This window comes from Sus scrofa, chromosome 7, assembly GCF_054392235.1.
Source record: "Sus scrofa isolate SSC_HxYL_T2T_F1_AM1 chromosome 7, Sscrofa_HxYL_maternal_Yorkshire_Landrace_v2.0, whole genome shotgun sequence".
Lineage (NCBI taxonomy): Eukaryota > Metazoa > Chordata > Mammalia > Artiodactyla > Suidae > Sus > Sus scrofa.
The window spans coordinates 100,479,587-100,505,084 of record NC_139389.1 but is presented as its reverse complement, the minus strand read 5'-3'; the positions used below and the strand labels follow the sequence as shown (position 1 = coordinate 100,505,084).

At 36.0% G+C, this 25,498-nt stretch overlaps 1 protein-coding gene and 1 non-coding gene across 7 annotated transcripts in view; one reads left to right on the top strand and one right to left on the bottom strand.

Annotated features, from left to right (window-relative positions):
- FUT8 (fucosyltransferase 8) overlaps window positions 1-25,498 on the bottom strand; it is a 288,757-nt gene that overhangs the window by 235,496 nt on the left and 27,763 nt on the right. For 4 of the 6 annotated variants that reach the window (XR_014809102.1, XR_014809103.1, XM_005666321.4 and 1 more), the window contains exon 2: window positions 17,593-17,690. The gene's annotated coding sequence lies outside the window, so the exon portion shown is untranslated. Of the gene's footprint in view, window positions 1-17,556; window positions 17,729-25,498 lie in introns of all 6 variants that reach the window. The other 2 variants (XM_084966726.1, XM_084966727.1) reach the window with 2 other exon arrangements.
- Window positions 23,276-23,466, top strand: LOC146401805 (U2 spliceosomal RNA). The gene has a single exon (XR_014811548.1). It is a non-coding gene; the product is annotated as a U2 spliceosomal RNA (small nuclear RNA).

Sequence of the window (25,498 nt, the reverse complement as noted above, 5' to 3'; positions counted from 1 at the left end):
CAACACAAAGGTGTCAAAGTGGTCCACTTGCCCTTTTACACATCTCTAATTCAGTCTTTCAATATGGGAGTTATAAGGACCTTTAAGGCTCATTACATGTGGTACTCAATGCAAAGGACTAAAGGAAGAGGATGTGATAGAACATTATGAAGTCTGAAAGGATTACACTATTGAATATGCTATCATTGCTACAGAAAAGGCCATAAAAGCCATCTAGCCCAAAGTAATAAATCCCTGCTAGAGAAAACTTTGTCCAGATGTTGTGCATGACTTCACAGGATTTATGACTAAGCCAGTCAAGGAAAGAGACTGTGAAAGATCACGAAAGAAATAGGAAAAAAAAAAAAGAGTTTGGGGGTAAAGAGTTGCAAGATATGGATCCTGGAGAAATTCAAGAGCTAATAGACACCACACTATAGGAATTAACAGAAGAGAACTTGATGAAGATGAGAGCTTCTGAACCAGTACCAGAAAATGGGGAAGAAGACATAGAAACAGTGCTAGCATACTATCCAAAGCCATCTATACATTTAATGTGATCCCTATCAAAGTACCCATGACATTTTTCACAGAACTAGAATAATCCTAAAATTTATATGGAACCACATACCACCAGAACTGCCAACACAATCCTGAGGAAAAAGAACAAAGCTTGAGGTATACCCTCCTAAGATTTCAGATAATACCACAAAAGCTACTGTAATCAAAACAGTGTGGCATTGGCACAAAAACAAACATATGGTTCAATGGAACTCAATAAAAAGTCCAGGAATAAACCTTCACACCCATGGTCAATTAATCTTCAACAAAGGAGGCAAGAGAGTGTCTTCAGTAATGGTGCTAGGAAAGTTGGACAGCTGCCTCTAAATCAATGACGTTAGAACATTCCCTCACACCACACACAAAAATAAAGTAAAAAAAAATGGCTTGAAGACTTAAATATAAGACATGACAGAAGAGAATATGCAAAATATCCTCTGATATAAATCACAGCAATGCTTTCTTAGTTCAGTCTCCCAAGAAAGTAGAAATAAAAGAAGAAAAAAAAGGAAACGGGACCTAATCAAACATAAGTTTTGCACAGCAAAGGAAACTATAAAAAAAGAAAAGACAACTTAGAAGATATCTGCAAACCATGCAACCAAAAAATACTTAATTTCAAAAATATACTAACAGCTCATACAACTCTATAACAAAAGGACAACAAACCCAATGAAAAAATGGGCAAAAGATCTGAAACAGACAATTCTCCAAAGAAGACGTACAAATGGCCAATAGGCACAGAAAAAAATGTTTAACATTGCTAATTGTTAGAGAAATGCAAATCAAAATGACAATGAGGTTATCACCTCATTGGTCAGAATGGCCATCATCAAAAGTCTACATATAATAAATGTTGGAGAGGGTATGGAGAAAAGAGAACTCTCCTACAGTGTTTATGCTTTTTAAATAAAGAACTTAAAAAAAGACACCTACCCCTACAGTTTGGCTCTATAGTTCATATTCCTCTAACTTAACCCAACTGAACCAACCTACCCAGACTAGAAGCTGTGAAAAGGTCCTCTCATCAACTCTTGCTAAATGATTATGCTTCCATCTTAGGGAAGCCTAACCAACCTCTGGTCACATCCTATGCCAGCATTTAGAGATATGCCAAGAACCGATTTCTTCTGCAGCACTGTTCTACAATATTAGAGTTCTTCAAAAAAGCTGCAGCAAAGACTGTAGGCACTTGATTAGCTTCAAGTCAGAAAGGCGCATCCAAAATGGGTAATTCTAAAGCAATCTTCTCTATACAGGTATATATGCATATAAATGAAATTGTCTCAAGTATTTTGGTAAAGGTAAAACAATGAAAAAATATTTGCTCAATGAATAAATAATAAATGAAACAGTGCTACTAGAATGGCCATCATTTTAAGTCTACAAACAATAAATGCTGGAGAGGGTGTGAAGAAAAGGGAACCCTCTTACACTGTTGATGGGAATGTAAATTGGGGCAATCACTATGGAAAACAGTATGGAGATTACTCAAAAAACTAAAAATAGAATTACAATTACCATTTGATCCAGTAATCCCACTCCTGGGCATCTATATCCAGAGAAAACCATGACTTGAAAAGATATGTGTACCCAAATGTTCACTGCACCACTACATACAATAGCCAAGACTTGGAAGTAACTTCAATGTCCATAGACAGAGGAGTGGATCAAGAAGATGTGGTATATATACACAATGGAATATTACTCAGCCATAAAAAGGAATGAAATAATGGCAATTGCAGCAACATGGATGGACCTAGAAATTATCATGCTAAGTGAAGTTAGTCAGACAGTGAGACACAAATGTCATATGCTATCACTTACATGTGGAATCTTAAAAAAGGACACAATGAACTTTGCAGAACAGAAACTGACTCACAGACTTGGAAAAACTTATGGCTACCAAAGGAGACAGGTTGTGCAGGGAAGGATGGGTTGGGTGTTTGGGATGGAAATGTTGTAAATTTGGGTTGTGATGATGGTTGTACAACTATAAATATAATAAAATTCACTGAATTAAAAAAACAAAAACCATTTTAAAATTATCTCTGCTATCAACTTAACTGTTACCTCCTTCAAGCACCATTCTCAAACTCCCTCATTTTCCTCTCTGGGCATATCATCACTCCCTACCTATACTTACAAAGCAAATTTTATAGGAGCACTATTCCCTATTTGTTATAATTGTAGGGATTTCTGTCTTTCCTTTGGAAGACTTTAATTCATGTCTTATACATGTGGCTTTCTCAGGCACTCAACAGAGTACTTGAATCATAATAAAAGTTTAATAACTGTTCCATTTTTTAAATATTCAATCATCTAGTGCATAATATACAACGAAAATTAACTAATAGTTGCTGCTGAAGGTTGTACATAAAGAATTAGGGCATAAAGATGTTTAGAGCTTAGTCTCAAATAATGTATTCTGGAACAGAGACCTTTCTGATTTTAGCTAGGTTTCAAGATCTCGATATTACCAGGGAGAAACTCTCAATATTAGATCTACTTTAAAAGACAGTCATTTACTAAAGATTTAAAGCATCCCCTCCTTTGCAAATTCTTTCATCATCTTCTAGGTACAATTTATTATTCTTCCCCATGTGCTACTACTGAGTTTTAGAGGTACTTCAATTTTATGTACCACACTAACAGGTTTCACATAACTGAATTTCACAAAACTCAACACATTTCATATATTACAGATGCCCTCAAACTACTCTTAGAACACCAAATTCAGTCTTTCAGGCATCATCTTATTAGTGATGATTTTGAATTACTGCATGAAACTCTGGTATCTCACAATGCTAAGAAGTTGAGAGAAGAAATGTGAAGTCTCAAGTATAGGGACACACTTGTTATTATCCCGGCCTATGATGGAAAAAAGTTAATTCTTCCTACCCCATTTCCCAGTCCTGCTACAGACAAAGCCTTGGCCACATACACATAGAAACTGAAAGGCGCTAAGAGTGATGGAGTGACTAAAGCTGTTATTCTAATATCTTGGTGGGATCCACTTGTTGGGCCTAACTCTCCCCCTGACCTACCTCCAACAGTTCTTGATTTTTCCCTTGGGACAATACAGAGCTACAGGTATTACTAGGTTGCAAGCATTTATTCTAGGTGATCAAATATATGAGTGTGAAAAACCCAGTAAGACCCCAGTTCATTCTGTCAGAGCAAGATGAGAGGAATCAAATCCCAGAGACTGCATTCCCCCTCTATAAGGAGGTTGGGCCCAAGATCCATTTGCTAAGCCTCAAAGACAGCCAGCAATCTCACCCAGACACTTTTAATGTTAGGTACCAACTAGGATTTCTGATCCCAAGGGAGAGAGCATGCCCAGGAACTAGAAGTAGATATTTTATAACAATACATTTTAGCTCTGTGGAATAATCTTCCATATAAACACCCAAATACCTCCTATCCCTCTGCCAACATGCATATCTTATTTTCAAGCACATCTGGGGAAACCTATTATGTGTAGGAAAATAGAGGACTTTCTGTGCTATAATCATTAACCTATATTGCAGTTCACCTACTAAATTATCAGCTTCCTAAAGACAAGGTCTTAATCATTTCAAACTCCTAGTAGTTGTTCACTAAATTTATTGGCAAAAAGGCAAGATGGCAAGACTAAGGGAAAGAGGGGAAAGGAAATATGATGAGTATCCTTGTTTACATCAATTTAGATCCCACACCATTATAGATATTTCTTTTATTACTCAAATGAATTTATCACATCTGTAGTTGTATAATGATCATAACAATCTGATTTCACAGGATTTCCATCCCATAACCCAAGCACATCCCCCCACCCCCGACACTGTCTCCTCCAGAGACCATAAGTTTTTCAATGTCTGTGAGTCAGCATCTGTTCTGCAAAGAAGTTTCGTCTATTCTTTTTTCAGATTCCACATGTCAGTGAAAGCATTTGATGTGGGTGTCTCATTGTATGGCTGACTTCACTTAGCATGATAGTTTCTAGGTCCATCCATGTTGCTAAAAATGCCAGTATTTCATTCCTTTTAATGGCTGAGTAATATTCCATTGTGTATATATACCACATCTTCTTGATCCACTCCTCTGTCAATGGACATTTAGGTTGTTTCCATGTCTTGGTTATTGTAAATAGTACTGCAATGAACACTGGAGTACATGTGTCTTTGCAAGTGGTGGTTTTCTCTGGGTAGATGCCCAGGAGTGGGATTGCTGGATCGAATGGTAGTTCTATTTTTAGTTTTCTGAGGAATCTCCATACTTCTTTCCACAGTGGCTGCACCAATTTACAATCCCACCAACAGTGTACTAGTGTTCCTCTTTCTCCACACCCTCTCCAGCACTTCTTGTTTGTAGACTTTTGGATGATGGCCATTCTGGCTGGTGTAAGGTGGTACCTCAGAGTGGTTTTGATTTGCATTTCTCTAATCATGAGTGATGCTGAACATCTTTTCATGTGTTTTTTGGCCATCTGCATGTCTTCTTTGGAGAACTGTCTGTTTAGATCTTCTGCCCATTTTTTCATGGGGTTGTTTGTTTTTTTGGTATGGAGCTGCAGAAGGTGTTTATAAATTTTGGAGATTAATCCCTTGTCAGTCGATTCACTTGCAAAGATTTTCTCCCATTCTGTGGGTTGTCTTTTTTCGTTTTGTTTAGGGTTTCCTTTGCTGTGCAGAAACTTTGAAGTTTGATTAGGTCCCATTTGTTTATTTTTGTTGTTGTTGTCAATACTCTGATAGGTGGATCTGAGAAGATGTTGCTGTCATTTATGTCAGAGAATGTTTGGCCTACATTTTCCTCTAAGAGTTTTATAGTGTCTGGTCTTATATCTAGGTCTTTAATCCATTCTGACTTTATTTTTGTGTATGGTGTTAGGGAATGTTTTAATTTCATTCTTTTCCATGTGGCTGTCCAGTTTTCCCAGCATCACTTATTGAACAAGCTATCCTTTCTCCATTGTATATTCTTGCCTCCTTTGTCACAGATTAGTTGGCTGTAGGTGCATACAGATACTTCTAAGTGACAAATTTTTAAAAAATCCTATCTTCCCTGGATAAATAACAAAGAATAAGAACAAATTCTAATGAATCGATCTGCTACTTTTACAATGAAATGAACCCAATGATTCTGTATAATCCTTTCCTTCCCTTGGGCTCACCAAGGTCTTTATATGATTGGGGAGTTCCCGTCGTGGCTCAGTGGTTAACGAATCCGACTGGGAACCATGAGGTTGCAGGTTCGATCCCTGGCCTTGCTCAGTGGGTTAAGGATCTGGTGTTGCCGTGAGCTGTGGTGTAGGCTGCAGACGTGGCTTGGATCCCAAATTGCTGTGGCACTGGCATAGGCCGGTGGCTACAGCTCCAATTCAACCCCTAGCCTAAGAACCTCCATATGCCACGGAAGTGGCCCAAGAAATTGCAAAAAGACATAAATAAATAAATATAAATAAAAAATAAAATAATAATAATAAAATAGTTAAAAAAAAGAAAGATGATTGAATTTTTGAATCATGGTAAAATATCTCAAAGGTTAAAATATCTCAAAGATTATAATATCTCAAAAACAAGAACTCATTTATAAAATGTCTAACCTAGAAAGCAAAATGGGATTTACGCAGTACAGATGGTCTTAAAACAATTCTTTTGCGGGTGAGAAAGTGGGTTCTGAATCATCAGACTCAGCTGAAGTCTCAAGAAGTTTCTATTAGTACTGACTTTCCATTCAAATGACTGGACCCAATCCAGCTCTAAACACAAGTGAGAGAGCAGAGGAAAAGTCAGAAGACTGTAGAAAAATCTAATAAGGAATCCTGACAAAGACATCAAATTATTCCACAAATATGAAGTTGGCAAGAAAAAAATCCAAGTTCTAAGTACAAAATAAAATATTAAAGTATTTGACTAAATACAATTTACAACCTAAGTGTGAGAATCTAGAATACCAAGGGTGACATAGCTGGGTGATCATTTTTGTCACCTTGTTACAAATTTTAAATTTTTTAGAACAGAACTGTGTGAATCACTTGTGGCACTATAAGTCCTAAAGCATTGTTTTCTAATCATATAAGGGAAAAAAAATCCATTTTTCGAGATCCAGTAAAATTAACTAGCCCTGTGGAAGAGAACAGGAAATACATAAAATACTTCTTAAAAGAAAAAGAAGGAAAGAGAGAAAAACCAAGAGAAAGAGAGATATTGAGATTTCTAAAAAGCAGGCAAGGAAATGGCACAGAGAAAAGCCAAATCAAAGACAGGGAAAAGCTAAATGCACACACAGTTCACCGAAGTGATAAGTACAATAATCAGTCAGTCCAATCAACCTAATAAGTACCTTACTCAATGAAAAAATATTATTATTAAAAACACAGTGATTCAGAATGAGAAAATGCACTAACTGCAAAAAAAAAAGGCACAAATTTACAAATTAATTATGATCACAACCACAAAAAAAATCTATATGCAAAAAAGGACTGACTAGAAGGCACATACACCCACATGGTAACTACAGTCACATTAACCTGGTGGGATTAAAGGTGATTCTCTCATAAGAAAAAGTTGTCTAAATTTTCCATAACAGTAATTTTTTTAATATGAAGTTTTTTCAAAAGAAAATATAAACTACATTTTATATATAATTTAAAATAATTTCTCTCAAACTCAATTTCTACCAAGATATCTAATATTCACAATATGCATTAAGTTTTTTTAGCCACATCACAGAAAATTTAAGGAATAACATTACCCTATTCTGCTCATAAAAATAGTGTGTAATATACTAATTAAATTAAGACACAATCTAAATGAGTCATCCAATCAATGTGTTCCATAAATTCAAGGTGTAACCACAAGATTTTAATAACAGTCCTCAGCATCATAAGTATAGTTATCAGAAGTACAAATTAGGGAGTTCCCATCATGGCTCAGTGGTTAACAAACCTGACTAGTAACCATGAGGTTGTGGGTTTGATCCCTGGCCTCGCTCAGTGGGTAAGGATCGGGCGTTGCCATGAGCTGTGGTGTGGGTTGCAGACACAGTTCGGATCCTGTGTTGCTGTGGCTGTGGTGTAGGCCAGCAGCTACAGCTCCAATTGGACCACTAGCCTGGGAACCTCCATATGCCGTGGATGTGGCCCTCAAAAAAAAAAGACAAAAAAAAAGAAGTACAAATGAGTATAACCTGACATGACTCTATACCCAAACAGGCTATAAAAATAAACTATTTTTTGGTAAGGTATATGAGTACAAAAATGAAACTCTGACTATGAACATAGGAAACAAAGGTTGCCATTGCCCCCAAATTAGACTTACAAACAGAATAACAGTAAATGGTCTAAGAATAAGTCATCTCACCAATAATAAGAATCGGTCCTAATATCAACATTCCTCTGGAAAAGTTCTTAACCCGTTCTTGCAATTTAGAATGCATTATACCTCAAAACGTGCAAACCTGATGCCAGAAGGAAATGACATTCCAAACGAGTAATATTGCCAAATCAGATAAAGGATATTGAACTAAGTCTTTACCATTGCAAAACTTTCAAAAAGATTCAAAAATAACCTTCAATTAGGTTAAAGCTTAGAATTCACCACTCTTGTCCTTACAACAAGAAAAGAGCTGAAAAGAAAAACTGAAAATCAACCACTCTTCTTAAATGGTCATAGAATTGAGGCTAGAAGGTAAACTCTCCCCTGAAAACTGGAGAGTGAGATAAGCAGATACAGTGTGCAAGAAGCAAAAGCCCAGAAAGATAGATGTAAGAACAGATGAGTAATATAAGCAGAGATATGGAAACTCTAAAAGAAGATTAAAAGGGAATGTTTCAAATCAACAACACTGTAACAGAAAAAGAATGTCTTTAGTGATAGACACCAAACCAGATCCAGGAAGCTCAGTGTACACTAAGCAGGGTAAATACTAAAATACTTATACATGGGCATATCATATTAAAACTGCAGAAAAACAGATGAGAAAATCTTAAAAGAACAAAGAGGGGAAAAAAAAAAAAAAAACAGAAAGAAAAAAAAAAAAGCCTTACCCAAAGAGAAGCAAAATAACAATTATATTGAACTTTCTCTTCAGAAACCATGTAATAAGCAAAATGAGTAGAGTGAAACACTGTGTTTTAAAAGAAAAGAAAAAAAAAAAGAACAAACTTAGAATTCTGTACTATCCTTCAAAAGTGAAAAAGAAATAAACTATCCTTCAAAAGTGAAAAAGAAATAAAGACTTTCTCTGACAAACAAAAATTGAGAGAACTGAAAACCTACTGAGCTGCCTTGCAAGAAATATTAAAAGACATTCTTCAGAGAGAAAATTACATAGGTCAGAAACATGGATTACATAAGGAAATGAAGAGCATTAGAGAAGTAATATACACAGGTAAAATTAAATCTCTTATTTTTATTCTCACTTAATCTAACAGATAAGATGCTCAAAACAATCTATTTCTTTTTTTTTTTTCTTTTGTCCTCCATATGGAGGTTCCCAGGCTAGGGATCTAATCAGAGCTGTCGGTGCTGGCCTATGCCAGAGCCACAGCAACACCAAATCTGAGCCACGTCTGCGACCTACACCACAGCTCACGGCAACACAGGATCCTTAACCCACTGAGCAAGGCCAGGGATCAAACCTGCAACGTTGTGGTTCCTAGTTGGATTCATTTCCGCTGCGCCACAATGGGAACTCCAAAACAATATATTTCATGATCACAGTTTATAGATAAATTAAAAGAAGGATAGCAATGTCATAAGGGATAAGAGAGATGGATTGGGATTATTCTATTATAAGGTACTTGTACTATCCAGGAAGCAATATTGAAAATGAACCTAGGTTAGCTATAAATGTCTAACTGCAAACTCTGAAGCAAGTATTAAAAAAAAAAAATTATAGAATATGATATACTAAGATAGGATAGAAAATGAAACCATATAAAATGTTCTGCCTTAGCAAACTAGATAAAGAAGAATAAATTGAATCCAAAATTAGAGACAGAGAAGAAATAATAAAAATCAGAGTAGAAATCAGTGAAAATGAAAACAGACGAACGATAGAGAAAATCCACAAAACTAAAAACTGGTTTTTTGAAAAGATCAATAAAATTAATAAACCCTTGGCCAAGCTTTCCAAGAAAAAAAGGAGAGAAGAAACAAATTACTGGAGCTCCCACTTTGGTGTAGTAGGCCAGAGGCTACATCTCAGATTTGACTCCTAGCCTGGGAACCTCCATATGCCGTGGGTGCAGCCCTAAAAAGTCAAGGAGACAAAAAGAAAAAAAAAGAAACAAATTACTAATATCAGAAATGAAAAGGGGGCCATCACTAGCAATCCTGCAGGCATTAGAAGGATTAAAAAAGGAATGTTATGAATAATTCCATGCCCACAAATTTGAAAACTTAAAAGAAATGGACCAATTCCTTGAAAGACACAATCTACCAAAGCACACACAAGAAATAGATCATCTAAATAGGCCTATGCTAATCAAAGAAATTGAAGAAATAATAATCTTCCAAAATGAAAAGCTCCATACTCAGACATTTTCACTAGTGAATTCTACCAAATGCTTAAAGACAAATGATACCAATTCTCTGTGATCTGTCCCAGAAAGCAGGTAGAGGGAGGAGCACTTTCTAACTCATTCTATGCTAAACCCAGACAACGGCATTACAAGAAAGGAAAAACTAGAGATCTCTCATGCACACAGATGTGAAAGTCCTCAAAAAATATCGGCAAGTCAGAGTTCCCATTGTGGCTCAGCAGTAAACAAACCCAACTAGGATCCATAAGGACTCAGGTTTGGTCTCTGGCCCCTCTCAGTAGATTAAGGTATCCCGAGTTGCCACGGGTGTGGCTCAGGTCAGCAGCTGCAGCTCCAATTCCACCCCTAACCTGGGAACTTACATATGCTGCAGGTGCGGCCCTAAAAAGCAAAAAAAATTAAAATAAAAAAATTAGCAAATCTAAATTATATACCACAAGCAAGTAGGATTTATTCCAAGGATACAAGTTAGTTCAACATTTGAACATCAATTAATGCAATCCATCACATCAACAGGCTAAACAAAAAAAATCATGTAATATCAATAGAAGTAGAAAGAAAATGTTGACAAAATTCAATACCTAGGAGTTCCCATTGTGGTGCAGCGGAAATGAATCCGACTAGCATCCATGAGGATGTGGGTTCAATCCCTGGCCTTATTCAATAGGTCAGGGATCTGGCTTTGCTGTGAACTATGGTATAGGTCCCAGACATGGCTAGGATCCTGTGTTGCTGTGGCTGTGGCCACAGGCCAGCAGCTGTAGCTCTGATTTGACCCCTAGCCTGGAAACATCCATATGCCATGGGTGCAGCCCTAAAAAGAAAAGAAAAAAAAAATCTATCACGATAAAAACAAAAAACTCTAAACAAAACTGAAATAGTAGGAAATTTCCTCAATCTGATCAAGAAACTCTACAAAAAACTCTATAGCAAACACAATTCTTAATGGCAAGAAACTAGATTCTTTCTCCCTAAAATTAGGAACAAGGAGATGATTTCCCCTCTCACCATTCTTATTCAATATCATACTGGATATCCTAACTATGCAATAAGACAAGAAAAGGATATGAACAATATACAAATTAGGAAGGAAGAAAATAAAATTATCTTTGTTCACAGATAACATGGTCATCTACATTTTAAAAAAAGCCCAAAGAACTGAGAAGAAAAGAGAAAAAAAAAAAACAAACAAACATAGAAATATTTTATAGCAAGGTTGCAGGATACAAGACAACCCTGTACTTCCTGTTCAGTTTTTCTGTAGAGCTGAAAATGCTCTATGAAATAAAATCTAATTTAAAAAATCTTAAACAACTTACACAGTAATCCATTAACTCAGAATAGGTGTTCAAGAAAAACAAAGTACTTAAGTATTCATTGATAGATGAATGTGTGTGGGGGCAGAGGGTGGGTGGGGGTGAATGTGTGTGTATACACAATACAGTGAAATATTACTTGGGCCTTAAAAAAATAAATCTTGTCATTTGTGACAACATGGATGGACCCAGAGGGTATTACACCAAGTGAAATAAGTCATACAGAGAAAGTCAAATCATTTATATGCAGAATCTAAAAAACAAAATCAACAACAAACGTAACAAAATAGACTCAAAGATACAGAAAACAAATTGGTGTTGCCAGAGGATTAGGGGTAGGGGTGATGAGTGAAATAGGTGAAAGGGATTAAAAGGTATAAACTTCCAATTATACAATGGAGAGCATAAGAAATATAGTAATACAGGTCCATTTTGCTTAAGAGTTGTATAAGAAGTACGGTTTTCACAGTTCTGATTAATTCTACTTACTCATGATTTCAGAAAACTGACTTCCTAGTTCTTGCCCTACGAATCTTGGAAAATCCACAGATGCAATGTGCTCTAATGAACTCAAAATATCCCAATAATGGGTAGAACTAGGTCATTCATTCAGCAAGGCATATTTCCTTCAGAAGACACCAAATTCTAAAATGGACCTTAGCATCACGAAGCTCATTCATCTGAGAACTCAAAAGTAGATATGTACATGAAATCCTAATAAACTAATAAATATATGACATGTGCCTTAAAATTTTATGCCATGTTCCTTGGCAAATGGATTCTGTATTCCCACATGCCAGTTAGTCTTCCCTTTTCTAGTGTTTGGTTTGCAATTAATGTTTTAGATGTTGTACTAGAAAGTTATGCCAAAGTCAACTATACTCCAATAAAATTTATTTTAAAAAAACATTAACTACATCAGGAAAAAAAAGGTTAAGCCAAATAACTTATTAACATTACACTCAAAAAAGAAATAGCTCAAATCCTGAAGAAATCACAACTTCTGAGAACAGCATCATCTCTGACTGCTGAATACGCCCAATGAGCAAATAATTATTCTCTCGGGAACATCTCTAAAATGCCCTGCCTCTTCCTAAAATGTTTTTTTACCTATTTCAGAAATGTTCACTGAGAACACAATACAGCATACCACTTAACTATAGAAACTATGAAAGATACATAATTTACCTAAAAATATTGAGAAACAGGAAGACAGTTCAAAGTTGCAGTGACTCTTTTAAGGTCCAAGCTTTGGAGCCAAAATTTAAACTAACATTCTCTGGGTACAAGCATGATATTTTGCTCAATATTTTTTTATTTCTGCAGCACATGATGAACCAGATATTCCCAGTAAATATTCAAATAGCCTTTTTGATATCACTAAATAGCTAATTTTTTATTACTAATTTTCCCAAAGCAGAATGATAGTTTCCATCACTTTTTTTTTTCCATTTTTGGCCATCCTGCGGCATATGGAGCTCCCCCGCCAGGGATCAAATCCAAACCAGTCATGACTTAAGCCACACCTGCGGACAACGCCAGATCACCAACCCACTGTGCCAGGCCAGGGATGGTACCTGCAACCAATTGCTCCCAAGAAGTCACAGATCCCATCACGCCACAGCGGGAACTCCAGTTTCCATCACTTTTACCCCAAATATTCATTCAGGAACATTTATTTATTTATTTATTTATTTACTTACTTACTTACTTATTGTCTTTTTGCCATTTCTTGGGCCACTTTTGCAGCATATGGAGGTTCCCAGGCTAGGGGTCCAATTGGAGCTGCAGCCACAGGCCTACGCCACAGCCGCAGCAACTCAGAGATCCGAGCAGTGTCTGCAACCTACACCACAGCTCACGGCAACACCAGATCCTTAACCCACTGAGCAAGGCCAGGGATTGAATCTGCAACCTCATGGTTCCTAGTCGGATTCATTAATCACTGAGCCACGACGGGAACTCCTCATTCAGGAACATTTAAACTAACTTTTCACACTCAACCTTGTCCTCTTAATGTACACTTTTAAGATAGGAGAATTCTTATCATTTACTTGACTTTCTAAACAGGTGACTTTCAGGGCTATCTTTATGAGGGTTAACTATACAAAAACCAATAGATTTCTGATCTAACACTATACTCAAGCAAGCTACTTGAATTTTCCATAATCAGAAAACACCATGAGTTCCAGTATACCCTCTGTCTAATAATTTTGCATCACCTTTCTTTCTATATTCAAAATGATCATAAACTGTAGGTCTCTTCCTCTACTCACAAGATCTGTTAAATTTTTTCTGGTTATTTTTTTTAAAAAGAAATCCAACCTCAGCTCAAAAAGGCAACGGTAAATCACCACGGCCTCTTCAACAACAACAAAAGTTACATTCTTTTAATAGAGAATAATCACATTTTTACTTTAAAATGTATGACTGCATATTAAACAGATTATATACTATGACCAAGTGGAAATTATTCCTAAAATGTTAGGAGAGTATAACATACAAACCTTAATGTAATATGCCACAGCAACAAAATGAAGGAAAAATTCACATGATCATCTCAGTTGATGCATAATAGCATTTGACAAAATTCAACACCTTTTCGTGATAAAAACACTCAACTAAATAGGAACAGAAGGAAATGGTAAAAGACCGAGAGCTTTTTCTTTAAGGTTGGGAACAAGATAAGGATACCTACTTTCTCTACTCAACTTTCTCCACTTCTACTCAATATAATACTAAAAGCTCTAGCCAGAGCAATTAGGAAAGAAAAAGAATAAAAGGCATTCAAATTGAAAAGGACAAAGTAAAAATTATCTCTGTTTGCTGATAATATGATCTTATATGTAGAAAACCCTAAAGATTCCCTAAATCTAAAACCCTAACCCTAAAACCAAAAAAAAAAAGCTGTAAGAATCAATAAATGAATTCAGAAAAGTAGGAGGATACAAAGTCAAAGACAAAAATCAGTTGCATTCTATACATGAGCTTCAATGAACAACCTGAAAAGGAAAACACAAAAACAATTTCATTTGCAATAGGATCAAAAGGAATCAAATACTTAGGAAATAACCAAGGAGGGGAAAGATTTGTACAAGGAAAACTACAAGACAATGCTGAAAGAAATTAAAGAAGACATATATAAATGGAAACACATCCTATGTTGATATACTGAAAGACTTAATATTGTCAAAATGTCAATACTACCCAAAGCAATCTACAGATTCAATACAATGATTATTAAAATCCCAATGATTTTGTGCAAATAAAGAAAAACCTATCCTAAAATTCACATGGAATCTCAAGGGACCCTGAGTAGCCTAAAAAATCTTGAAAAGAAGAGAATAACTGGGGGATTCATACTGCCTGATTTCAAATTTTGACACCAAAGCTACAGTAATTGAAACATTATGCTGCTGGCATGAAGACAAGACAGACAAACCAAAGGAATAAAGAGCCTAGAAATAAACTCTCACATACATGGCCAAATGATTTTTGATGAGGATGCCAAGATCATTCAATGGGAAAAAAGAATAATCTTTTGAACAAATGCTGCTGGGAAAACTAGATATCCACATGCCAAAGAATGAAGTTGAATCCTCACCTAATATCATATACAAAAATTAACTAAAAATGGATCAAGTACCTAAATGTAAGCCCTAAAGTAATAAAACTCTTAGGAGACACATAGGACAAAAGTGCCATGACACTGAATTTAGCAATGATTTCTTGAATGGGGGACACCAAAGGCACAGGTTAAAAAAAAGTGAGAAACAGAAAAACCTGACGATGAAAATTAAAAAGTTTTGTGCATCATAAGATACTATCCACTAAGTGTAAAGGCAATCCACAGAATAGGAGAAAATACTTGTAAGTCATATACCTGATAAGGGATTAATATCCAGAACATGTGAGAACTCCTAAAATTCAACAAGATACCAAAGAATATGACTCAAAATTGGAAAAAGCACTTGAAAAGACATTTTTCCAAAGATATATAAATGACCAATAAGCACATGAAAAGATGTTCAACATCACCAAACATTAGGGAAATGCAAATAAAAACTGCAATGACATAACACCTCACACACATTAAGATGGTTACTCTCATTTTTTGTTTTTTACTTATTTTTCTTTTTAAAGTATAGTTTATTTACAATGTTGTGCCAATTTTGGCTGTACAGCAAGTGAGCCAGTCATATATATATGTGTGTGTGTGTGTACACATACATTTTAAGATCACTACTTTCAAAAAAAACACAGAAAATATAAGTGTTGGTAAGGAAGTGGAGAAATTGGAACCCTTGCACACTACTGAAAATGTAAAATGCCACAGCTCCTGTGGAAAACAGTAAGGTGTTTTCTAAAAAAACTAAAAATAGGAGTTCCCGTCGTGGCGCAGTGGTTAACGAATCTGACTAGGAACCATGAGGTTGCGGGTTCGGTCCCTGCCCTTGCTCAGTGGGTTAACGATCCGGCGTTGCCGTGAGCTGTGGTGTAGGTTGCAGACGCGGCTCGGATCCCGCGTTGCTGTGGCTCTGGCGTCGGCCGGTGGCTACAGCTCCGATTCAACCCCTAGCCTGGGAACCTCCATATGCCGCAGGAGCGGCCCAAGAAATAGCAACGACAACAACAAAAAAAAAAAAGACAAAAGACAAAAAAAAAAAAAAAAAACTAAAAATAGAATTATATGAGCCAGCAGTTTCAATTCTTGAGTATATACCCAAAAGAATAAAAGCAAGATCTTGAAGAGATGTGTATACAAATGTTAATAGTTGCCTTATTCATAGCAGCTAAAACACAGAAGCAACCCAACTATCCATCAACTGATAAGTGAGTAAGTAAAATGCGGTATATACACACAATGAAATTTTATTTAACCTTAAAAGGGAAGGAAATTCTGCTATATGCTATAAATGGATGAACCTTGAGCATGTCATGCTAAGTGAAATAAGCCAGTCCCAAAAAGACAAATATTGTATAATTCCACTCATATAAAGTATTTAAAGTAGTCAAAATCATAAAGACAGAAAGTATCATGATGGTTGCCAGCGGCTGGGGGGAGCAGAGAATGGAGAGTTACTGTTTAATGGGTACAGAGTTTCAGTTTTACAAGATGAAAAGTTATGGGGATGAATGGTGGTGACAGCTACACAATGTGAATGTATTTAACATCACTGAACCATACACTTAAAAATGGTTAAGAAGGTAAATTTTAAGTGTATTTTATCACAAGGTAAAGAGAAGAAAAAAGCATGACTGTAATAATTATCAAAAACAAGAAACTCCCCAAATGTCCATCAGATGGTGAATGGATAAATTAACTGTGGTACATCCATACAACAGAACACTATTCAGCAATAAAAAAGAACAAACTACTGGTACATACAACATGAATGAATCCAAATGCATCATACTAAGTTCAAGAAGCCAGATTTTAAAAGCTACATATTAAATGATTCCATTTAAATTATATATTGGGGAGAAGTAAACTATAGGGACAAAAAACAGACCTGCAGTCGCTAGGGACTGAGGTAGAGAGAGAGGTTGACCCCAAAAGACAACATGGGTGAGATTCGAAGATTATGGTATGAGTATACACTTGTCAAAACTCACAGAGAGGAAAAATAAGTAAATAAATAAATAGTTGAATGTATGATAGAAATCAAGCAAGAATGAAAACTTTAAAAATAAGCTATAAAAATTAAAAAAAATTTTAAGATGAGTTGTTTATTTTCAGCACCAAATTATGGCACACAATGATGCCAAAAGTACAATGTACCATATTCAGCCACAACTTGTTTTATCTAGCCTCTTACTTTATTTACTTATTTTTTGGCCACATCTGTAGCATGCACAAGTTCCAAGGCCAGGGATCAAACCCTCACCACAGTTTCAACCAGAGCCACCATAGTGATAATGCCAGATCCTTCACCTACTGAGCCACAAGGGAACTTGGTCTAGCCCCCTACTTAAAAGTAAATAACTATTAAATAGGAAGAAAAATACTTTCCATTTTATGCACTGCAGATTGTACACAGCAGATAGCGTGGTAGATACATATTTCAATAGAGTTTAGATTGAAATGGCCTTTCTACTTCACTGGTACATACACATGTAACTTTAAATACAAAATTATCCATTTCTCAAAATATTAACATATACTGGGACAGAAAAGTGCTATCCACAAAATGTACTAACCTGAATTTCTTCAGTTAATCAATAAAGGCAACAGAGCTCTTTATCTTGAGTGGAAACACCATCAGGGTCATAGGTACTCTCTTAGCAAAAGCAGCAATCTGGAACAAAAGAAAAATATATAAATTTCAGCCCTTACCTTTTATTTATTTATTTATTTATTTATTTTGGTCTTTTTAGGGCCACGCCCACAGCATATGGAGGTTCCCTGGCTAGGGTCGAATCAGAGCTGTAGCTGCTGGCCTACACCACAGCCACAGCAACTCAGGATCCAAGCCACGTCTGCGACCTACACCATAGCTCACGGCAACGCCGGATACTTAACCCACTGAGTGAGGCCAGGGGGATCGAACCCACGTCCTCGTGGATGCTAGTCAGGTTTGTTAACCACGGAGTCACAACGGGAACTCCCATACCTCTTTAAAAATCCTCTTTTCTCCCCTTATGTAGCCAGTCATAACATGTAAAACTTTTGTATTTTCATTTATTCTGCAAGCTGTGCCTTTCAAATCCCAATAAGGAACAGGTTTTCATTTTGCAAATTATATTCAAATACAGTAATACTCAGTGTCTTAATTTGCTTCAAAATTCATCTTAAAATAAGTTGGAACCTATAAAACATACTCTGTGAACATGAAATTCTTTAATTTTGTCTACTTCTTAACTTATAGGGCAATCAGAAATGTCTTTCTTTTCAGACCAGTGCTCAACATCTTCTATATCCCCACACCTCAATTAACTCTACAACCTAATTTGACTACATTCTACACAAAATTAAATTTGCTTACTTTCCACCAAACAATTTTGTCATTCTCAGCTGTCACCCTGCAAAATACCATTCCTTCTTTTTAGAAAAGGGACTTTTTCCTCCCTTATCCTCTTTGTCAATCAAGGCACATCCATCAACTTTCTCAAAATCCAGCCCCTCCATTCCTCTCAGAGAGCTGATATGATCATTCTATACTCCATTAATCTTTGCTAAAATATTTTGCTGCCTTTATATCTGGGTCACCTCATGTAGTCTTCTGATCAGCAACCCTATTTCCTACTTCTTTTGCCACTGCTTCTCCATCATCTATTAACATGCTCGACACATAGAAAGTAATCATTATGACTGACGGACAAGTGAAATGGTCTCCATTAAAAGATTCACACTCAGATGATCACTGAGTATGTACATATGTACTGAATAGTACATTCACTGAGTAGAAAAACCCAAGAATAACATAAAGACACAATATACTCTATGGAAATAGGTCCTTTTGCCAGTTCTGACTCATGTCACAACATGAATTAGATTGACATTTTTATTAATTATGAGAAGCAGTCTTTCTTCAAAGGACATCAAAGCCTACTGAAACCAAATTCTGGTGATCAAAAGTAATACAGAAGTATTATCACCAAATCTAACTCCTCAAAGATATCCAACTATTTTCATTTTAAATTCCAAGCATCAGAAATTTATTGAGACAGAACAGCCTATAAAAACCATTCCATAAATTATTCTAAACCAAAAATAAGCACATTTGTATAGTGCCTTACTATTTACATTATCTCATCTGACAGATCTTGTTGAAAAGGACAAACCACTGCCAAGTCAAGTAATCCCAGGTACTATAAACATGCAATTCCTAAATGGCCATTAACCACAAAATCAGCCAAGACACATTGTGATTTTTTCCTAAAATTCACCCAAAAGTCTTGACCAACCTCCCACAATAATCCAGTATTATGGGATTTTATGCTTCTAGCCATTACGGAGTAACAGGCAGCAGGTTTCTCTTCAGACAGTAAACAACTGCAAAACTAAACAAAACATATAACACAACATTTTCGAGACACAGGACAATCAGTGTAGATCCGCATCTCTGAGAAGGAAACAAGCTAGATAAGACTATGAGCATGTTGGCTTTCTGCTAAGAGACATTAGTGCGGGCAGGGAGAGTCATAGCAGAGCACAAGAGTCTCATTAAATTGAAAAGACAAAGATCAGAGTTCAGAGGGTACAGGTGGCAGGAATTACTGAAATAATGTACCAGGGAGGAGGGAGTAATGCAGAATTAAGCTCCAGGCATCTTCATTTGAGTCTTAAAACTTAATACTAATTTGTCCTTACTTAGGGTGAAATTCCATGAGGCAAAGGAAAAAAAAAAAAAAACTGCTGGGGAGCAAAAAAATGAATAATTCAAGGTTCATACAGAGCTAAGGATACCTGAGTTGCACCTAACCAGAAGAGGGAGACCTTCTATACTCTGGACAAAAAGCAGAGACCTCAGCACAGCTAAATTAGTCCCAGAATAAGGGACCAATTGATAAGGAAGAAAAATCTATTGGAAGTTTTGTCCAGATATATGCCCAAGAGTCACATGCACCCGCATGTTCATTGCAGCACTATTCACAATAGCCAGGACGTGGAAACAACCCAAATGTCCATCAACAGATGATTGGATTCGGAAGATGTGGTATATATACACAATGGAATACTACTCAGCCATAAAAAAGAATGACATAATGCCATTTGCAGCAACATGGATGGAACTAGAGAATCTCATACTGAGTGAAATGAGCCAGAAAGACAAAGACAAATACCATATGATATCACTTATAACTGGAATCTAATATCCAGCACAAATGAACATCTCCTCAGAAAAGAAAATCATGGACTTGGAGAAGAGACTTGTGGCTGCCTGATGGGAGGGGGAGGGAGTGGGAGGGATGGGGAGCTTGGGCTTATCAGACCAACTTAGAATAGATATACAAGGAGATCCTGCTGAATAACATTGAGAACTTTGTCTAGATACTCATGTTGCAACAGAACAAAGGGTGGGGAAAAAAAATGTAATTGTAATGTATGCATGTAAGGATAACTTGATCCCCTTGCTGTACAGTGGGAAAAAAAAAATCTAATAGATTTTCTTTTTTTGCTTTTTAGGGCCACACCCTGGCATATGGAAATTTCCTGACTAGGGGTCTAACTGGATCTATAGTTGCCTGCCTACACCAAAGCCACAGCCACAGCAACGCCAGTTCCGAGCCGCATCTTCGACCTACACCACAGCTCACAGCAACACCAGATCCTTAACCCACTGAGCAAGGCCAGGGATCCAACCCAAAACCTCATGGTTCCTAGTTGGATTTGTTTCTGCTGCACCATAACGGGAATTCCCATTAGAAGATTTTTAAGGAAAGAAAAGCAAAAAAGGGGATTAGGAATCATAGGTTTTATTTTCCATCTCTGCTGCTGAACACAGAGTTAATCATTTTATCCATATTGTTAGAAGACAAAAGTCTGTGAGCTAAACTGAACTTGGGGTGGCAGGGAGAGCACATGGCCCATTGATTGTCATCTTTAAAGAAACCCTGTTCTAATAAAAGAAAACTACACACACACACACCCCAGTACATATGAAATGAAGAAAAAACTAAATTAATGGGAAAAATATATGTTTAAAAGATGACAAAAAGAAATTCTGTTCGGGATAAAACTGGTCATTTTTAAGAAAGAGAAGAGAGGTTCTGTTTGTGTTTACTTGTAGGTAGTGAAGGCTGTGAACACATTTAAATTAAAAATCTAAATATAACTCAGGAGGTATAGAGTCTTAATAGCACCTGTGATCCCAACAGCATTCTAAGGACCCCAAAACTGGACTTCAAACACTGAGGTACTCCAAACTGGGAGGTAATGTTATATAGATAAGACTATCATATTGAAGTGTGGAAGGGTTGGAGGAAGGACAAGAGGCTGTTTGCCACGAATAATTTTACTACTAGAAATTTGTCAACTTGTGTATAGTATGGGGCATGCTCCTGCTGGCTTATATTTGAAGAGCAATAAGATTAGATCTCAACATTTTTTAGCTATGGGAGAACCCTGAGAGAGAAAACAAATAGAGATTTAAAAAAAAAAAATGAGCCCCAAAGAAGAGCATACTGATTATATTGTGTCTCTTTCCTTCTCCTTTCTGTAGCATTAATTAATATGCCAATGAACACGGTGCATCACAGGAAGTTGCTCTTTCTAGCATTTTTTATATTGGCAAATAGAAATCACTATGGAAAGTATTTGTGATTAACTTATAATTAACACGAAAAATTAAAAAACTGAAAGACTCTTTTGCCCACTATTTCAACAAAAATGAATTCTTTATCATAAAACTGTTAAACTCACATTTATTGGTGAGCAAATAACATAACTTTGAACTAAAATAAGAAGCAAAGTTAGAACTAAGAGAAACCCTCTCTACTCCCCCTCCTATTCAGAAGTTGCCTACATAGTCAACATAAATTAGTACTGAATCAACTTTAATTTCATCTATTTTCTTACCAGCTAATAGGACCCATTTAAAATTTTGTCCATATTTTGGCCTAGGTAAATATTTAAGTTCTGATGACATTATAAAGTCAATAGACTATGTCTATTCATCTTTAATCTTTTAGTAGTTTCTAGCAAACTGCTTTGACACTCATTAGTATTTAATATTTTCGGCTCACCAAGATCCCTTCTACCCATCTCAGAAGGATATTGAAAGAATCAAACAGCATATTTGTGAAAGTACTTTACAAAATAAAACTATTTTGCAGTTGTCAAGTGAATTTTATTTTATTATCAATGATTACTCTAAATCTTAGTTGGCAAGTAATGGAATGTTCTAGGGAACAGAACAAATGGCCCTCGTGACGAACAAGTTTTGTGGTGGCTCCATAGCCTCCTTTACTCTGTCCTCCCTTCTACCGGTTGTAGAGTCCACTCAGTCATGGCAGAAGCTTTCATTATCTTATCATCTCAGCCCCCATCACCAGAGCCCAAAAATCTTCTGGCATTTTTATGGTTTCCGGCTCTAGCTCTCCTGGTCTATAGCTCATAATAATTGGTCTTCTTGCTACAACCTTCTAGCTAGCCCTTCCCTTACTGGATTAGATAAAGAGCTAAAATCAACAAACCAGAGTCTTATGACCTAACAATCTTTTCTAGCTCCAAAATTCTGGGATTGAAAGCCTGAACTATACCTTCTAGGAGCCATGAAAATTCTTCAGGTTATATTTCAATTGAAACATACTACTTTTTATTATCAAACATGTCCTCTTTCCCAACAACATTCTAAATAATTCATCTATACAATACATGATTTGAGTAATGAATTCTAGAAGCAAAATTTTAACCTTTTGTTCAAAACCAAAAATCTCTCTAGCCCAAAAACTTATTTTTGGTTCACTACTGTGAAACAAAGATGTTTTCCTGTAACTCTTTACCATCAAATACACAATGATTACACCTCCCAGAGTTACTGGAAACTGACAAATACAGTTTATATTCATCAAGTTTAGCAATACACTCACATAAAATTTACTTTCCAAAACCAACCCAGGACACCTTCAGCACCACAATATTAAAAGCAATTTTTTAAAATTTTAGAATAGATTACAGAAAAATTGCAATAATAATATAGTGTTCCACATACTGCTACCCAGATGCCCCTATTGTAAACATCTTGCATTGTACATTTATCACAATAATTTAAACAATATGAATTAAATGAAATTCCATACTTTATTTAGATAAATATACTGAATATCAAGAAAAAATTTCAAAGCAAAATTCCTCAAAAGAGCAATGGAAACACAAAACACAATGAAAGACTTATAGTACATAGAATACAAATAGCAAATACAGAATTGTCAGAACTAGATCGCTTCTTGGTCTTTTGACTAAGATCAAGTGTAATATCTGTTCTTACCAGTTTACTATCTGATTTGTCCTCTATCCAAGGACAATACACTAAATAGATTTTCAGAGCAGGGAGTTGGAACAGGAGCCTGCTCTGACCACTCCATGCACTGACCTTGTATTGCAGTACCTCCAGGAATGGTGCACCCACTCCAGGGGATAGAGGAAAGGTATTAAAGACAGGCTTGTTATGTTGCTTTTTGTGTTTTCTTAAGCCTTACTCTAGACATCTGTCTTTTTCTGGTAATACCAATCTTGCTATTTTGTTTTGCTTTTTTGCTGAGAAGTGTGTTCGGTTTTGTTTTTGTTTTTGTTTTTCCTATTATTTGGGAAGAAAATGCTAAAAGGAATACTTTGTAAAAGAAATACTTTCCATGTATATACATGTATGACTGGGTGACTATGCTATACAGTAGAAATTGGCCCAATATTTGTAAATCAACTATAATTTTTAATTTTTAAAAAATAACATAGATAAATAACAAGTACCTACTTAGAGCACAGGGAACTCTACTCAATATCTTGAAAAAAAATTATAAAAAAAGAAATACTTTCTGGTGTGGGTCTTATCTGTAGGTGAACTTTATACTATATTCTTTTTTTCCCTTCAAGATGCTGGAATGGGAGTTTCAGTCATGGCTCAGCAGAAACAAATCTGACTAGTATCCATGAAGATGCAGGTTCCATCTCTGGCTTCGCTCAGTGGGCTGGGGATCTGTATTGCAGGTTGCAGACTCGGTTTGGATCCTGCATTGCTGTGGCTGTGGTGTAGGCCGGCGGTTGTAGCTCCGATTCAACCCCCAGCCTGGGAACTTCCATATGTCCTGCACGCGGCCCTGAAAAGCAAAAAAAAAAAAAAAAAAAAAAAAAAGATGCTTGAGTGAGCTTGTGCCAGTTCTTTGTGGTGGTATTTTAAGTACTGAGTTATTTCTCTAGTCCTATGGACAAAGCAGTACCACCTGACAAAATTTTGAAGCCCTGTGGTTTGCTGGAGTCCCACATGGAAGGCTCTCTGCTCTATGAACTTTCACAATACACAAATAAGAATTAAAATACTGCAATCAGTAGACAAAGATTTTGCAGCCATTAAACCATCAGATTACAGTGGATCTGCTGGTTCTTGGTACACCCTGAGTAAACTCAGGATTAGAAAACACAGGATAGTAAAAGAAAAAAAAAAGAATTAGGAGTTCTCTTGCAGCGCAGCAAGTTAAGGATCCAGCATTGCCACTGCAGCAGTTTGGGTCTCTGCTGTGGCATGCGTTGGATCCCTGGCCTAGGAACTTCCAAAGACTGTGTGGGAGCAGTCAGAACTAAGATCAAGATATCAGTGTAAATAATAAACACAAAGAGCTTAACTCCTCTACCAAGAGGAAAAAGATTTCTGACTGGTGAATGAACTAAGACCCAATTATATGCTATATACATGGAACACCTGAAACAAAGTAATTAAGAAATATTAAAAAGAAAAAGGTATAAACAATGGTATAATGGGCAAAAACAATAAAAAAGAAAGAAGAGGTTATGATCCTAATAACTGACAAGGTATAAATCATGCCCCAGAAGCACCTAAAAAAGTAGGGCTTTTTTTATGCTAAAGGACAAATTAACAATGAGGATTTGTTATGAATATCTATGCACCAAAGAGCACAGTCATAAGGGTTTGGTAAAACAAAAGTCTACAGTAGATGCAAGAAGAAATTAATAGAAACAGAATAGTAGGTGAAGCTATAAAAGGCATAAGAAATGTAAGCAATAGGTTGATTATTACATTATACTGAACTTACTATAACAAACTCTGTACTCCAATAGAAAAAAAAAAATCTCTTTTCAAGTGGATGTGGGCTGTTCACAAAAATTGATCATATAAAAGGTCATAAAGAAAGTCTCAATAAGTTCCACAGAGTAGAAATAACACAAAGTATATTTGCTACTCATAACACAATAAAACTATATATGAAAAGCAAAAACCCCATCCTCCTGAAAGTTAAAAGAATGTTTCTATTAAAAAATTTTTCGATGAAATGAAAAAGAAAATTCCAAATGGGTCAAAAATCAAAATACCAAAATTAAAGCCATGAAAGTCCCAGAAGAAAACAGAATGATTTCAAGTAAAACCTGGAATGAGACAAGTCTAGCAGTGACTCAGAATCCAAAGGCAAAAGATATCATTTTTAATTGATA